The sequence below is a fragment of the Choloepus didactylus genome, chromosome 1 (genome assembly GCF_015220235.1).
Source record: "Choloepus didactylus isolate mChoDid1 chromosome 1, mChoDid1.pri, whole genome shotgun sequence".
NCBI lineage: Eukaryota > Metazoa > Chordata > Mammalia > Pilosa > Megalonychidae > Choloepus > Choloepus didactylus.
This window is the reverse complement of record NC_051307.1, coordinates 15,110,099-15,126,151: the sequence shown is the minus strand read 5'-3', so window position 1 is coordinate 15,126,151 and position 16,053 is coordinate 15,110,099. Positions and strand designations below refer to the sequence as shown.

The window sequence follows — 16,053 nt, the reverse complement described above, 5'->3', positions numbered from 1 at the left end:
TTCTACCCAAACTCATGTACAGATTCAATGCAATCCCAATCAAAATTCCAACAACCTACTTTGCAGACTTGGAAAAGCTAGTTATCAAATTTATTTGGAAAGGGAAGATGCCTCAAATTGCCAAAGACACTCTAAAAAAGAAAAACGAAGTGGGAGGACTTACACTCCCTGACTTTGAAGCTTATTATAAAGCCACAGTTGCCAAAACAGCATGGTACTGGCACAAAGATAGACATATAGATCAATGGAATCGAATTGAGAATTCAGAGATAGACCCTCAGATCTATGGCTGACTGATCTTTGATAAGGCCCCCAAAGTCACTGAACTGAGCCATAATGGTCTTTTCAACAAATGGGGCTGGGAGAGTTGGATATCCATATCCAAAAGAATGAAAGAGGACCCCTACCTCACCCCCTACACAAAAATTAACTCAAAATGGACCAAAGATCTCAATATAAAAGAAAGTACCATAAAACTCCTAGAGGATAATGTAGGAAAACATCTTCAAGACCTTGTATTAGGTGGCCACTTCCTAGACTTTACACCCAAAGCACAAGCAACAAAAGAGAAAATAGATAAATGGGAACTCCTCAAGCTTAGAAGTTTCTGCACCTCAAAGGAATTTCTCAAAAAGGTAAAGAGGCAGCCAACTCAATGGGAAAAAATTTTTGGAAACCATGTATCTGACAAAAGACTGATATCTTGCATATACAAAGAAATCCTACAACTCAATGACAATAGTACAGACAGCCCAATTATAAAATGGGCAAAAGATATGAAAAGACAGTTCTCTGAAGAGGAAATACAAGTGGCCAAGAAACACATGAAAAAATGTTCAGCTTCACTAGCTATTAGAGAGATGCAAATTAAGACCACAATGAGATACCATCTAACACCGGTTAGAATGGCTGCCATTAAACAAACAGGAAACTACAAATGCTGGAGGGGATGTGGAGAAATTGGAACTCTTATTCATTGTTGGTGGGACTGTATAATGGTTCAGCCACTCTGGAAGTCAGTCTGGCAGTTCCTTAGAAAACTAGATATAGAGCTACCATTCGATCCAGCGATTGCACTTCTCGGTATATACCCGGAAGATCGGAAAGCAGTGACACGAACAGATATCTGCACGCCAATGTTCATAGCAGCATTATTCACAATTGCCAAGAGATGGAAACAACCCAAATGTCCTTCAACAGATGAGTGGATAAATAAAATGTGGTATATACACACGATGGAATATTACGCGGCAGTAAGAAGGAACGATCTGGTGAAACATATGACAACATGGATGAACCTTGAAGACATAATGCTGAGCGAAATAAGCCAGGCACAAAAAGAGAAATATTATATGCTACCACTAATGTGAACTTTGAAAAATGTAAAACAAATGGTTTATAATGTAGAATGTAGGGGAACTAGCAGTAGAGAGCAATTAAGGAAGGGGGACCAATAATCCAAGAAGAACAGATAAGCTATTTAACGTTCTGGGAATGCCCAGAAATGACTATGGTCTGTTAATTTCTGATGGATATAGTAGGAGCAAGTTCACAGAAATGTTGCTATATTAGGTAACTTTCTTGGGGTAAAGTAGGAACATGTTGGAAGTTAAGCAGTTATCTTAGGTTAGTTGTCTTTTTCTTACTCCCTTGTTATGGTCTCTTTGAAATGTTCTTTTATTGTATGTTTGTTTTCTTTTTAACTTTTTTTTTTTCATACAGTTGATTTAAAAAAGAAGGGAAAGTTAAAAAAAAAAAAAAGAAAAGAAAAACAAGGAAAAAAAAAAAAGATGTAGTGCCCCCTTGAGGAGCCTGTGGAGAATGCAGGGGTATTCGCCTACCCCACCTCCACGGTTGCTAACATGACCACAGACACAGGGGACTGGTGGTTTGATGGGTTGAGCCCTCTACCACAGGTTTTACCCTTGGGAAGACGGTTGCTGCAAAGGAGAGGCTAGGCCTCCCTATGGTTGTACCTAAGAGCCTCCTCCCGAATGCCTCTTTGTTGCTCAGATGTGGCCCTGTCTCTCTAGCTAAGCCAACTTGAAAGGTGAAATCACTGCCCTCCCCGATACGTGGGATCAGACACCCAGGGGAGTGAATCTCCCTGGCAACGTGGAATATGACTCCCGGGGAGGAATGTTGACCTGGCATCGTGGGACGGAGAACATCTTCTTGACCAAAAGGGGGATGTGAAAGGAAATGAAATAAGCTTCAGTGGCAGAGAGATTCCAAAAGGAGCCGAGAGGTCACTCTGGTGGGCACTCTTATGCACACTTTAGACAACCCTTTTTAGGTTCCAAAGAATTGGGGTAGCTGGTGGTAGATACCTGAAACTATCAAACTACAACCCAGAACCCATGAATCTCGAAGACAGTTGTATAAAAATGTAGCTTATGAGGGGTGACAATGGGATTGGGAAAGCCATAAGGACCACACTCCACTTTGTCTAGTTTATGGATGGATGAGTAGAAACATAGGGGAAGGAAACAAACAGACAAAGGTACCCAGTGTTCTTTTTTACTTCAATTGCTCTTTTTCACTCTAATTATTATTCTTGTTATTTTTGTGTGTGTGCTAATGAAGGTATCAGGGATTGATTTGGGTGATGAATGTACCACTATGTAATGGTACTGTAAACAATCGAAAGTATGATTTGTTTTGTATGACTGTGTGGTATGTGAATATATCTCAATAAAATGAAGATTAAAGGAAAAAAAAAAAAAAGGGGAGGCAGGACCATTGCAAGAGGCATATGGGGCAGTTGCAAAGATTGTGGAATTAGAGTCAGAAGATATGGATTTGAATACTGGATCCTCCTTTTTTTGTTTGTTTGGTTGGTTTGGTCTAATCCTCATCAGTAGAGAAGAGATAAGAATGTCCACCTGCCAGGATTGCTGTGATAATCTAGCAAGTCTAACATTTGTTGAAAGCATTGCCAGGTGACCTGCCTACATGAACTTTAGTTATAGAACATTCTGGAAGGATGGGTCTACCATCAATATTCTCAGCACAGCTGTCTCCCTCCCCAGGGAACAGGTTGTGTTTCTGAAGAGAATAAACCTACATTTCAGGTATCATTTGGAAGATGGCACCTCTAGGAGGCTTAATCCCGGCCTTCTCTACATTCTGGAACTTTTCCCTGACTATCCACAATTGCAACCTGATGCTGTTGATTAGGAATAATCTAGGAGATGGTTTAATCCACACAAAATGTGTTGTAGTAATTACTGTCATGGGATCAGATAACCTATTTTTTACAAAAAAAAACAGGAACTCTAAATAACCATTGTGCCGGTTTTGATAACTCATGTCCCCCAAAAGCCATGTTCTTTAATGGAATCTTGTGGGGGCAGATTTATTAGTCTTTTGATCAGGGTGGAACCGTTTGATTGAGTGTTTCCATGGAGATGTGACCCACCCAACTGTGGGTGATACTTTTGATTAGATTATTTCCATGGAGGGATGGTCCTGTCCATTCAGGGTGGGTCTTGATTAGTTCCCTGGAGTATTTAAGAGAGGAGCTAAGAGCCGATACAGATCCAGATGCTTGCTGACACTTAGAGATGCCTGGACATGCAGACAGAAGGAAGTTTGAAGTTGCTAAGCTAAGAGATGAAGTCCAGAGTTTGCCCTGGAGAATCTAAGAGAGCACCCCCAGACACTTAGAGAGAAAGCCACTAGAATCAGAAGCTGAAAGCAACACAACTAGGGAGCAAAAGACCAGCAGACACCAGCCTTGTGCCTTCCCAGCTGACTGAGGTGTTCTAGACGCCATTGGCCTTCCTTCAATGAAGGTATCCTCTTGTTGATGACTTAGTTTGGACACTTTTATGGCCTTAGGACTGTAAATTTGTAACCAAATAAGCCCCCTTTATAAAAGCCAATCCATTTCTGGTATTTTGCATAACAGAAGCATTAGCAAACCAGAACAGCTGTCAAGATAAATTTAAGATAAAACTAAAATTATTTAATTTATACCTGCCAAGCAACATTAAAACAAGGTGTATAAAAGGAAAACAAGAGAAATATATAGAGTGAGATATATCTATAATTGGATTAAAACATCATCCAAAGATAAAAAAAAAAAGCTGAACAAATAATCAATTTTAGAAATCATAGAGAATAAGGCAGAAATAACATCTATAGAAAGAACCAAATGGCAGAACAAGGCAATGCATATCCTTCAATCTTCTTATTAAAAATATCTTCCCAAATGTGACATTTTGTAAAGTAAATAAATATTTGTTAAATTACAAAAAGGTAGTAATTCTATTTATCATTGTTTTTGACTGCAAAACAATCAAATTAGAAATACAAAAGAATATCAGAAATTAAAGTAAAAAGTAACTTAAAAACAGTATCTCAGTAGCAGAGAGGTAAACAATAGGATAAAAAATGTCAAGTCAAAATAAAGTAGATGCAAGTTATTCCCAAATGGCTCGGGGTGGGTGGGAGGATAGCATAAATGTGATCACATATTAACATTTGGGGAATCTCAATGAGGAGTAGACAGAAATTCATAGTATTAATTTTGTGACCTTTCTAGAAGCCTGAATATTTTAAAAATAAATAAAAAGAAAACAAATAGCTAGAAATAAAATAATAAAGGAAATTTTAAAAATGAAAAGCAAAACCAATGATTTGAGAAGCACTACTTAAACTCAAATACACTTAAACTTGGTTAACCATTTGTTATGGACTTAACTGTGTCCCCCCAAAAGATATGCTCAAGTCCTAACCCCCATCCCATGAAAGTGCCTCTATGTAGAAACAGGAGCTCTTAAGACACTAGTAGTCAAGATGAGGCCAAACGGGACTGGGATGGGTCCTCGTTCCATGTGAGCAGGGAAGCATTGGACACTGAGAGGTGTAGAGGCAAGACGGCCATGGGATGGAAGTGAGCTGAGTTCCACCTTAGATGGCAGGCCAGCCACCGCAGGAACCCTACAGACCTCAGAGGGAGCATGGCCCTGCAGACCTCAGAGGGAGCATGGCCCTGCAGACAACTTGATTTCAGAGGTGCAGCCTCCACGACTGTGAGACAATAAATCTTTGCTCTTTTAAGCCACCCAATTTTCTGTAGTTTGTTATGGCAGCCCTAGGTAACTAGATGCTGTTGATTTAACTAACAAAAAACAAAAAGAGAACGTGGGTGCTGAAAAAGGGAGAGAAATATCTTAGCGTGTGAAGTCAGCTACATAAGCAGATCGCATTACCTTAGAACTTCCCTCCAACCTTCACACAACTCCCCAAAGGCCTTCAATAAAAGTGTGTTTTAATTTTAGGCTCTGGTTGTATTTTTTTTCCCAAGGAATAATGTAAGAGATAGTGATGTGAGAAGAATAGTTCTGTGTTTCTGGTAAAAATGTAGATGTTATATATTGTTTGTATATCCTCGTATAAGACTACCACATAAAAATGTCTTTCAGATTTTTGTCTAAAGGAAAAAAAAATGTTCTCTTGCAAAACTTGTATATGATAGTCAACCACTAAAAATTATATAAATCATCACCGCCTTTCTTTTTTTTGCCTTGAGAGTCAGAAACAAATATCAACCCATGCCTCTTCCTAGCCATCCTCCAGCCAGTAGCTAGAGTGATCTCTCTGACACTAATTAAATTATGTTCTCCCCACTCTAATGTTCTCATTCTCTAATGGCATCTTGTTCTTAGCATATGTCATAAACATCATAACATGCCCACAGATCCACGCCCCACCGACCTCTCCAAACTCTGTTCTCTCTTTGTTGACTGGGCTCCAGCCTCACCGGCCTTTCGTTTGTGCCTCTGGGGTCCCAAGTCTTCTCTACATCTTTTCACTGACTAACCCTCCAACCCATCCTTCAGGGCTCGGTACTGGTGGTCCTGCACTGGGATAACTTCCTTGAAAAGCACCTCAGCCGGTCAGGGTTGACATCACCCCACGGCTATCAGTCCATCTCAGAACAGTCTATCCTTTTCCTCCATTGCATTTATCCGAGTCTATAATTACATTTGGTTTAATTGCAATTACATATTAAATCTATGTTTGGCTCCCCACTGGAAGTCTATTTTGCTTGCCACAATAATCCAAGTGCCTAGCACAGAATTCAGTCAGTGTGCTGAATGAATGAATGACAATGCATGTTACTGCTTTGTTCGTCCTCCATCCATAATTTCCAACTTTTTAATTTCTATTTCCACTGTCTTATCAAATACCTGTACATTCATTATAAGCCTCTTCAGTTCCTTTTTTGGAAGCAGGCATTCAATGGATTGCAAATTATAAAGCCAATAAAAAGACGTTTTATTTATTTGAAGGAGAAGGAATTAACATTTTCAGTTACATAAAAAATAGAAATTGGGGGGAGTGGATAACCAAGTGAAAACAGAAAATGTCCAAACTGGCCTAATTATTTATAAGCATTAAAAAGAAAAGGAACATGTTGAAAGCAATACATAAAGGTTATTGTCAAAATAGATAAGGGACTTATGAGGCAGTTTAAAAAAAACAAGCTAGATTTGTGAGTAGCTCATGGAAAAGATATCCAGGACAGATTGTTAGGTTTTGAAAGAATAATGTTTGAAGGCAGACAAAGCTTATAGTGTGAACCCATTTATTTTTTATAAAATTATATGCTTATGTCTTTAATGAGTACAAATAGCCCAGAAGGAGACACATCAAACTGTTAGTAACTTTCTAGGAGGAGTAGTTTGGGATCTGCAGCAAAGAGAAAGGGAACTCCCACTTTTTACTTTATATAATTTCTAATTAAAAAATATTTAGGAATTCCAGAATTATTAATACAATTGAAAGTAAGGGAAAAAATTAAAGTATAGGTAAACCAAATAGCAAATACAACTGTAAATATATATATATTTATTGACATATTTTATATCTGAAATGACATTCAGTTTAATATTCACTTAGGGTTTTTCCCCCATAGAATTGTTTATATGTTCATTTTTTTTAAAAAAGGTGTTCATTTAAAGCCAGAGGGATTGTGCATCAAAGTTATTCAGTTTCTCTCTCTGTGCCTCTCTCTTTCTTTTTACAAATATTTATTAAGCACATGCTAAAATCCAGGTGCTGCTTTAGCTTCTAGGGATACAAAGATAAAAAGTTCTATATCTTGCCCTCAAAGAATTTATAACTCTTCATCTTCTGAAATTACAAATCCATCCAGAAGTCCACGTTTTATACATACAACTTATTTCTCAATTTGTAATCATTACTACAAAAATGTTTGAAACGTTTATATGAGCTCCACCTGGTGCTGAATTCATTTTATTGTGTTTTACCTTGGATTTTATAAAGCGCTTTTACATGTATTATTTCATATGAGTTTCATAATGGCTGTCATAATTTCCATTTTACTTGTGAGACAACTGAAGCCCCAAGCTGTCAATAATTAAAGGGACGGCTCAGAGTTAATATAAAGAGCAGCCAAGGTTAGAACTCAGGGTTTCTGGCTCTCAGTGCTGTATCACTCCCTCTCCAATGGTAGATATGGTGTTCCACCTTTCTCCAAATGCACATCCTCTCATTCCTGGCTTGGAAGCCACTCGAGCCTCTGCAATTTAATCTTTTTTGACAATGTGAAAACTTAGGAGTGGACATTCTGCCTCTTTGTTGCTCAGATGTGGCCCTCTCTCTCTAGCTAAGCCAACTTGGCAGGTGAAATCACTGCCCTCCCCCCTACGTGGGATCAGACACCCAGGGGAGTGAATCTCCCTGGCAACGTGGAATATGACTCCCGGGGAGGAATCTAGACCCGGCATCATGGGATGGAGAACATCTTCTTGACCTAAAGGGGGATGTGAAAGGAAATGAAATAAGCTTCAGTGGCAGAGAGATTCCAAAAGGAACCTAGAGGTCACTCTGGTGGGCAGTCTTACATACAATATAGACAGCCCTTTGTAGGTTCTAGTGAATTGGAGTAGCTAGCAGTAAATACCTGAAACTATCAAACTACAACCCAGAACCCATGAATCTTGAAGATGATTATATAAAAATGTAGCTTATGAGGGGTGACAATGTGATTGGGAAAGCCATATGGACCACACTCTTCTTTGTCCAATATATGGATGGATGAGTAGAAAAATGGGGGGGAAAAAAAAAGGCACCCAGTGTTCTTTTTTACTTTAATTGTTCTTTTTCACTTTAATTTTTATTCTTATTATTTTTGTGTGTGTGGTAATGAAAATGTTCAAAAATTGATTTTGGTGATGAATGCACAGCTATGTAATGGTAGTGAACAATTGAATGTACACTTTGTATGACTGCATGGTATGTGACTTTATCTCAATAAAATTGAATTAAAAAAAAAGAGTGGACATTCTAACATGGTACTGAACTTTGAATCAGCCCAGAAATTCAATCAAAGTTCTAGTGCTATGGCTGCCATCTAAATTTGGGTTAAATTAGAAGCCCCAGAAATGGCCTAAGACCAAGACAGCTCAGTAGAAATGCAGTTGCCAACCATAAGCAGAAACTGAAGTCTGTTCTCTTGGCCAACTGTGAAGCAATCAGTCTTGATAGAAATGCAAGAATCTGAGCTGGTTTCTCTCATCAGTGAGCAAACTTCTTCAGGCTCTAATATATCATTATGCATTCAGGTGGGCTGGTTTCAATCATCTCTGCTTTACAGAAAAGGAAACAGAGTCTGCCAGAGGTGTGATCTCTTCTAAGGCTACACAGCGGGTCAGTAGCAAAATGGAGATGGAAGCAGCACTCTCCTATGGCTTGAAAAAAAGTCTATTACCTGTGCAAGGGAGGTCCATTTTGCTTAAAGAAAGCAGAAAAGTTGCCTTAATTGTATTCATGCATATGAAATTAATTAAGGCAAATCCTACCCTTTCTGTTTATAGAGAATATATATCGAAATTACATATGTATATATGTAGATGCAGATATATATGTGTATATATAGATAATATATACATATATATAACTGGCTACAAAATATGACAAATGTAACTATGAGCGTGGATACACAAAACCTAAGGTGGATCTGCAATTATTTGAAATAGCAGCCTTGTTTAAAATAGGAGAAGGGGAGCAACACAAAGTTTAGTTATTTAGTTTACCAATCTGTCTTGTCTAGCAAAGGTACACAGGTAGTAAGCTCAGTACTCCCCCGTGATCCTTCATTCCTCATGTGGTGGGGCTGAAGGCAGAGATCCTATCAAAAAACAGACAAGAACAATGTGTTAATAAGCAAGGTATTGGGAAACACCCCCCCAGCCCCTCACCCCACTCCCACGTTGTGATGGATCTGCAAAGGGGACAAGGCGTTGCTGTCAGTTCTCATCTAAGGGATGTCCAGTGGGCAGCCGCAGCCACGTCTTCCTCCCTGGGAGTTCTCTTCCCCAGGGTTTGGAGCCTGGAAAACCAGAGGCTCCACCACAGCTGCACACTTGGCCGGCCATCCCAACAGGACTGGCGTTTCTTTCTCCCCAGCCCGGGATGGCTGCCTCTTGACACGGCTGATTTCTAGGACCTTATATCTTTCGGGGTATGATTTCAATTTTCAGTTCTAGAGCCACAAGTGATTCGCCGCCTCCGTCAGCCCACAAAATCATTTTCCCTTTCATTGTGGACCTGGCCAATCCGTGATTCTACTCTGTCAATCGAACCTACAAAGTCATCTCACTTCAGTTTGGCAAAATCCAGGGACCACTTAGTATCTGAGCAGCTCCAGCAGACATTTCCTCAGCTGTAGAGAGCCACTTGCTGGAGAGACTCTCTGTTTACAGGTTGGGGAAGAGAGAGAGGAAACAGAGAAGAGGGAAGTCTTAACTCATTCTCACATCCAAACAGATTTTGCAAATCGCAAGTAGCATCCATTCAGTTTCTCTAATCAGCTTCAAAGGCCTTGCAAGGCTCCTTTTGCCATTGTGTGCTGGTAATTCTGTGTCACAACTAATTACTGCCTAATAGACATTGTGGGTACGAAGTACCCGGTTTAAAAGCAAAGTCTATTTCTTCCCGCATTCAGACCTCATCTGCCCCTGAATGGTGGCGATTACATGAGGTAATACAGCAGTTATTTCTACCTGCTGCAGTTCATCAGCTCCATCTCCAGCTGAGGTGGCCGCCTCCTCCCCGTTTTACAAAGATTATTTGTCATTAAAATGCTCAGGCTCGCCTGTGCTCTCTTTTTAAAATCTGGATGTTGCCTACACTTTGAGAAAGGTTTTTGAAGAAAGATTAGCAGGATTAGGAAAGGTTCACATATGTTGGGTCTCAGTGTTGGTATTCAAGACGTCACAAGGCAGCACCACCCAGGAAGCACAAGAAAACCGAGCTCAGGCAGGGGTGGCCTGGGGGAGAGGAAAGCTGTGTGGTTCTCCCCCAGCCACACAAAGCTGGAGTCAAATGCAAATCTGGGGATGATTTATACTGGAGAATCCCCAGGCAGTTTGCTAGAATTTTTGCTTTTAGCACTGTTTTCCCTTCACTTCTTTTATGATTTTTTTTTCTCCCTCTGAGAAGCTAATATAGGGTTAAGTGAGATGTCAGAGGCAGAACTCAGCGTTCTGGCCCTTAAGGGTTCTAAGAGCTGTGCTGGGCCCAACTGCCAACCCTTGGCATCCCCCGTCCACTGTTTCTCACCCTATTTGCTTTCCCAGTAGGATGAAATAAACAAGAGTCTTGGCTCCAAGGGCCTGTGAGAAAACCTGTCTCTAAATTGGAACACTTCATTGGGTTAAACTTCTCGCCCATCAGAATGGATCACTCATCTCTCTTGGGATTTCACACTGGTACCAAGAGGATGTACACAGGGAATGGGGAAGGAATCCAGGAAAATTGCAGTCATGGCTGGGTACTTTTATAATCTTCCTAGGTCTCCCCATAAAAAAGACAGAGCAACTAGAATAGCAAAATCAAAGAGCCATGGAGAATATCTAAATAAAATTAGTCAGTGAGGAAATCCCTCAAAACACCAAATACTAACAGGTTTGGATAAACTATCTGTATCCAAGACTACAGGATATCAACATCAGGGCTAGTAGAAGTGAAGGGAAGAAGAACATGGAGACACTGAGAATGGGAGAATCACAAAGTCACAGGAGGTGTTCACTAGGAAGTGTGACAAGCCCATCTGAGAATAGTAGCTGAAACTGGGATGGAGTTCTACAAAACCGAGGATGTGGTTAAATATATGCCTGATTCCAAAAGGTCTGATGGTGCTAGAGTGGTCTGGACCCTATAAACTCTCAAAATGAACAGTCTCCCTTCCAAGACATAGCCTTGTGCTGATGAAAATCTGAGCAGAATGAGAGAGGCAAAGGATAGTGAGGAAGGGGGTCAGGGGCTGAGGAGACAGCCCTCAGAAAGTTGGAAGAGAGTTTTGTTTTATGCTTTGTGAAGACAACAGAAGAAAGAGCAGTAGAGCCATGAAACTAGAAATGCAATCTTGGCACACCCAACCCTCCTAAAAGTACCAGAAAATTCATTTCACTTAGAAAATGACAATAGAAAAGAATTGTGGTGGAATTCCATAAAAAGTTATTTTAAGAAAAAAAGAAAATAAGAAGTAGAATAAAATACCTGGTGACAATGAATGTTTTGCAGACACAAATGCCCACAAATTTTTCAGATATTCCAAAGCAAGTTAAAAGAAATTAAGACAACAATACACCATGAAATAACAGCATACATCAGAATTAGAAAAAAATTCAGATTAAGGTAATTGGAGAAAGGAAGTTTGAAAAAAGAAGAGACAGAATTCAGATGCTAACTAGAAATAAAAGAAAAATGACTGGAGAGACATTGACCTAAGGATTGGAAGAAATACAAGGGACAGAGGAACATATTAAAAGACACCGTGGGATGCAATCAACCAAATTCAGGCTGTAGGAAATTCTGTAGGACAAATACCCAATTTCCTTAAGGGCAACAACAATCATTTTGAGAAAAAAAAGCAATAAAGCAAGGAAGGAAGGAGGGAAAAAGGGAAGGAAGGAAGGAGAGAGGGAAAAAAGGAAGGAAGGGAGGGAGGGAGGGAGAAAAGAAGGAAAGAGAGGAAGAAAGAAAGAAAGAGAGAAAGGAGAGGGAAATAACTGATAGATAAAAAAGATTTATAAGTCATTTTTGACATGTATTAAGATGCCATAAAATTCCCTTTATTTTTCTAAAACAGTTTGAGTTGGTTTTTTTGTTACTGGAGACTAAAAAATTCCCAACTGTGTCCGATGTGTTTTCCATGGTAAGTAACAGAATCCCCGACACACTCCAAGACTCAAGTTAAAGAAACCTGTGGTTGAACAAATACCATTTTCTGTTTGGCATGTGTGCTCAGCGTAGTGGCAATAGCTAAAAATGTAGTGCAGAATATCCCTGACCGTCCCTCTTGTTGGAAGGACCATTTTCCCTGAGGCTGGGTATTATCTCATCAAGTCATCTGTACAGAATTTACTGTATTTTTTCTTCTGCATCCATTTCTGTTTGTTTGTAGAGACCTGTGTTTCCTCCACCATAGTTTCTCACAGTATGTTCTAGTTTCCTCAGAAAAGTAGTATTCACAGGATCCCTGACCACATAAATTTGGGAAACACTGTTTTGAGCAAAGTTAAATGGTTGCTCTACTGCAGGACTTCTCAGAGCCTTTAATCAATATGCTAATGTGTGTTGGAAGTCTTCAAGAAGGGGAAAGAGAAAGTGGCATTTCCCAACTGTGTTTATCTTCTAAGGTGGAGCATTGTGTGAGGCTGGCATTCTGCTGAACATGCCAGAAAACATCTCTTTAGTAGGCTCTGCATTCACGGCACCTGGCAGTATTTAGGGTTCTGGGTCACTGGCCCAGTCTGTGGTGGCTCTGATACAAAAGCTAGAAGAGCTGAGTACGGTGGATTTTCCATTTTCTGTGCCAACAGAGGCCAGATCAGAGGTCAGCTCCTCGGCTTCAGAGGGATGGGGACACAGGTGAGTGACCCTGAGACCATGCAAGAGACTGTACCTACAAGAGCTCTTCTCTGGAAGGGTACTCTCTGTGCACGAAGGAGCATTTAGCAAAATCACCTGGGACGTTGAGTGAGGCCCTGAAGGGCCCATGAGAGGAGCAATAGATGCCGACTAAATAGCCTCTCAGGGGCCAGGCCTGTTCACAGAAGGGCCTCTGCAGCTCACCACCATCATCTTCATCATCATCATCATCAATAATGAGTTGAGTGTTTCTTGGGTGAGCCCCATCAATGAACTTGCATGATCCTCCCAATCCTAGGAAGCAGGCACTCTGGTTTCCCCATCGTCTTACTTTCAGGGCTGCCATGACAAACATCACCCAAGGCAACAGGCAACAGGATTAAGCAACAGGAATTTATTGTCTCATGGTACTGGAGGCTGGAAGTCCAACATCAAGGTACAGACAGGGCTTGCTTTCTCCAAAGTCTGTAGCATTTCAGGAATCCTCCATCACATGGTGATCTCCCTCCCTCCCCCTTCCCCCTCCCCCTGCCCCCACCCTCTTTCTCTCCCTCCCTCCTTGTGTCTGCTCATCTGCTTTCCCCTGACTCCTGGCTTCTTCATTCCTGTCCAGTTTCCTTTGCCTATAAGGGTTTCAGCCACTCAGTTTGGGCACAACTTGAACAATAACATCTTCACAGGTCCTATTTACAAGTGCGTTCGCAGCCCCAGGACCAGCGGTTAGGATTTGAGCATGTCTTTTGTGGGAGACAGGATTCCATCCCTCACACCCATTTACAGATGGCGAGAGGGAGGCACAGCAAGTCGCATGTCCCGAGTTACACAGGGGTAAGTGGCAGTTCTGGCAGAGGGCCCCAGGGGGCCCGGCTCCTGAGCCTGCACAGTTAACTGGCACATCCTACCTCTATGTCCAGGCCAGGGCTGAATTGCTTGGGGTGGCAGAGGACAGGCTCAGGGGGCTGCTAGCCGTCCCCCTCCTCTACCTTCCCCCCAGACTGTGAGCAGCTTATCCTTGAAACACAGCAACAGACTGACACCCAGTCTCGGTCTGGTGCTGACCCCTGCCAGGATTTCCCACCGTGGGAATGAGACCCTTTCCCACCCCTTCCCACCCGGGACACTCTGGTTCTGGAACCAGGGGAGGGGCTGGAGCCTCAGGTGTGTATTTTCTGAGGATGCCACTGCCAGATGTATTGTTCTGGCCCGGCTGTCTGGAACAAGGCTGGGCTGTCAGCCTCCTCAACCCTGGGAGAGAAGGACTCTCTGGCTGCATGGAGTGAGTCTCACCCTAAGTATGATGAATGAATGATAGCTACCACCCATTATCCTTTCCTCCTCATTCCGGTAACTGCTCCTTGATGGGGAAGAGCAGGGGGAGATCATCACCCCCTCCCACCATCGGTCCCTGTGGGTCTGGTGGGGCTGGGCGGATATCACAGCATCTGGTCAACCAGGTCCTGGAGGCTGGTTTGGAACAAATGTATTCTGATCTGGGCCAATAGGGATCAGCCCTGGGGCTTATGCTGGGATTCTGGAAGAAACAGTCACTTTCTGCTGAGGCTGCTGGCCTGGTGGAGTGGCAGCCTGGAGCCTGAGAAAGAAGCAACAGGAAGGTAAGCGGAGATCAGAGGTCAGACTCCTAGAAACGGCAAGCGGAGCCTTTCCCATTGCACAAGCCCACAAATCCTGCCTCTCGTCTGATCTGTTTTGATTGGGAATCTATTTACAAGGGAAGGATTTCTGGTTCATGCAAATGCTACCTGTGTGCTGGTGGTTGAGCTTTAAATGCACAATCTAATGTATTCATCAGACTCCCTTAAGCTCCAAGTGGGCAAGACCATGGCCTACAATGAGCTCATGGCACAGCACATGGTGGGTTCTGGGGAAATATTTCTTAAGTGATTGAATGGACAACCCTATGCAATAAGTCATATTAATCCCATTTTGCATATGAGGAAGCTGAGGTGCCTGACTTGGCATTTGAACCCAGGGTTCTTGGGCCCCAAAGCGGTGCTCGAAGGGCTCGTACAATACTGCCCCGAGTCGTGTTTGCTGCACGGTTACAGCAGAGTTGTGCCATTGGCTCACAATGCGTAAGTCCCCTGCCCTGAACCTAGGGAAGGGCTTACCAAGGGCATCATCTCGGCTGATCCAACAGCTGGGAGGACAGCCCACCCCAGAAGGTGGGAACAGACCCTGGGCCTCTGTGTGGTCAGTCACCCCCATCCTTCTAGTCTGCTGTGCGCATTTGTGTTTGTGAATCTCAGTCAGACAGACCCACATTTGAATCTATCTCCACAACCCACTAACTATGTCACATTGGACAAGCTTCTGAACAATTCTGTGCCTCAGTTTCCTAATCTGTAGCATGGAAATGATACTAGAGACCACCACATAGTCGTGTCCATTCATTCATTCACTTAAGAAATATTTCTTGAGTCCTGTTATGTCCTAGAGATTATGATTGGTGGAAGGAAAGGAAGGCGAAGGGGTGAGAGTATCTGAAAACTGTAAAAGCTCCTTGGATGGGTTGCACATGTCCCAGGTTGAGACCCCATGATAAAGGGTCTGGTATGAAGATGGGATGCGATAACCCAGCATATTGCAGAGTTCAGAGCAGTGATGTGCTGGGAGATGCTTAACAACCAGCTCTCCAAGGGGAAAAAAGTCCTGCCAATTTCCCTGGGGTGGATGGCTCCACCCTGACCGATGCCAAGTTACCAGCATGACATCACTGGACATGGGGCTGTGAAGGGGTACCCGGACAGGCTCTCCGAGGCACTGCCAGCCACCTCCAGAACCACAGGATCAAGGAGCCTTCATGGAGGGGGTGGTAGGTTTCCTACCGGAGGAAGGACCAAAGATTCCTTCAACTGCATAAGAGCTGGGAATAACCCAAGTCCCCAGGAGAGCAATGAACTTGGGCATTTTATCACCATTGCATCCCCAGAATCTAACATGTTGCCTGGGATAGTAAGGTCTCAAAAAGAAAGCATTGCATGGAAAAGCAGAGCTCAGAGCCATGAGACCCTAAACCAGAAAACATGGTGAGAAATGTACTAGAGAAGTGGTGGGAATTCCAGAGGTGGAGAGGGGAGTGATTCTAATTGGAATTTTCCCTAATGAAGACACCCTCCTCCA

General features: G+C 42.2%; 1 long non-coding RNA gene across 1 annotated transcript in view; it reads right to left on the bottom strand.

Annotated features, from left to right (window-relative positions):
* LOC119531332 overlaps window positions 1-16,053 on the bottom strand; it is a 49,798-nt gene that overhangs the window by 11,748 nt on the left and 21,997 nt on the right. Inside the window, exon 2 of the long non-coding RNA XR_005216305.1 lies at window positions 9,050-9,166. This is a non-coding gene — a long non-coding RNA (uncharacterized LOC119531332). The remainder of the gene's footprint in view (window positions 1-9,049; window positions 9,167-16,053) is intronic.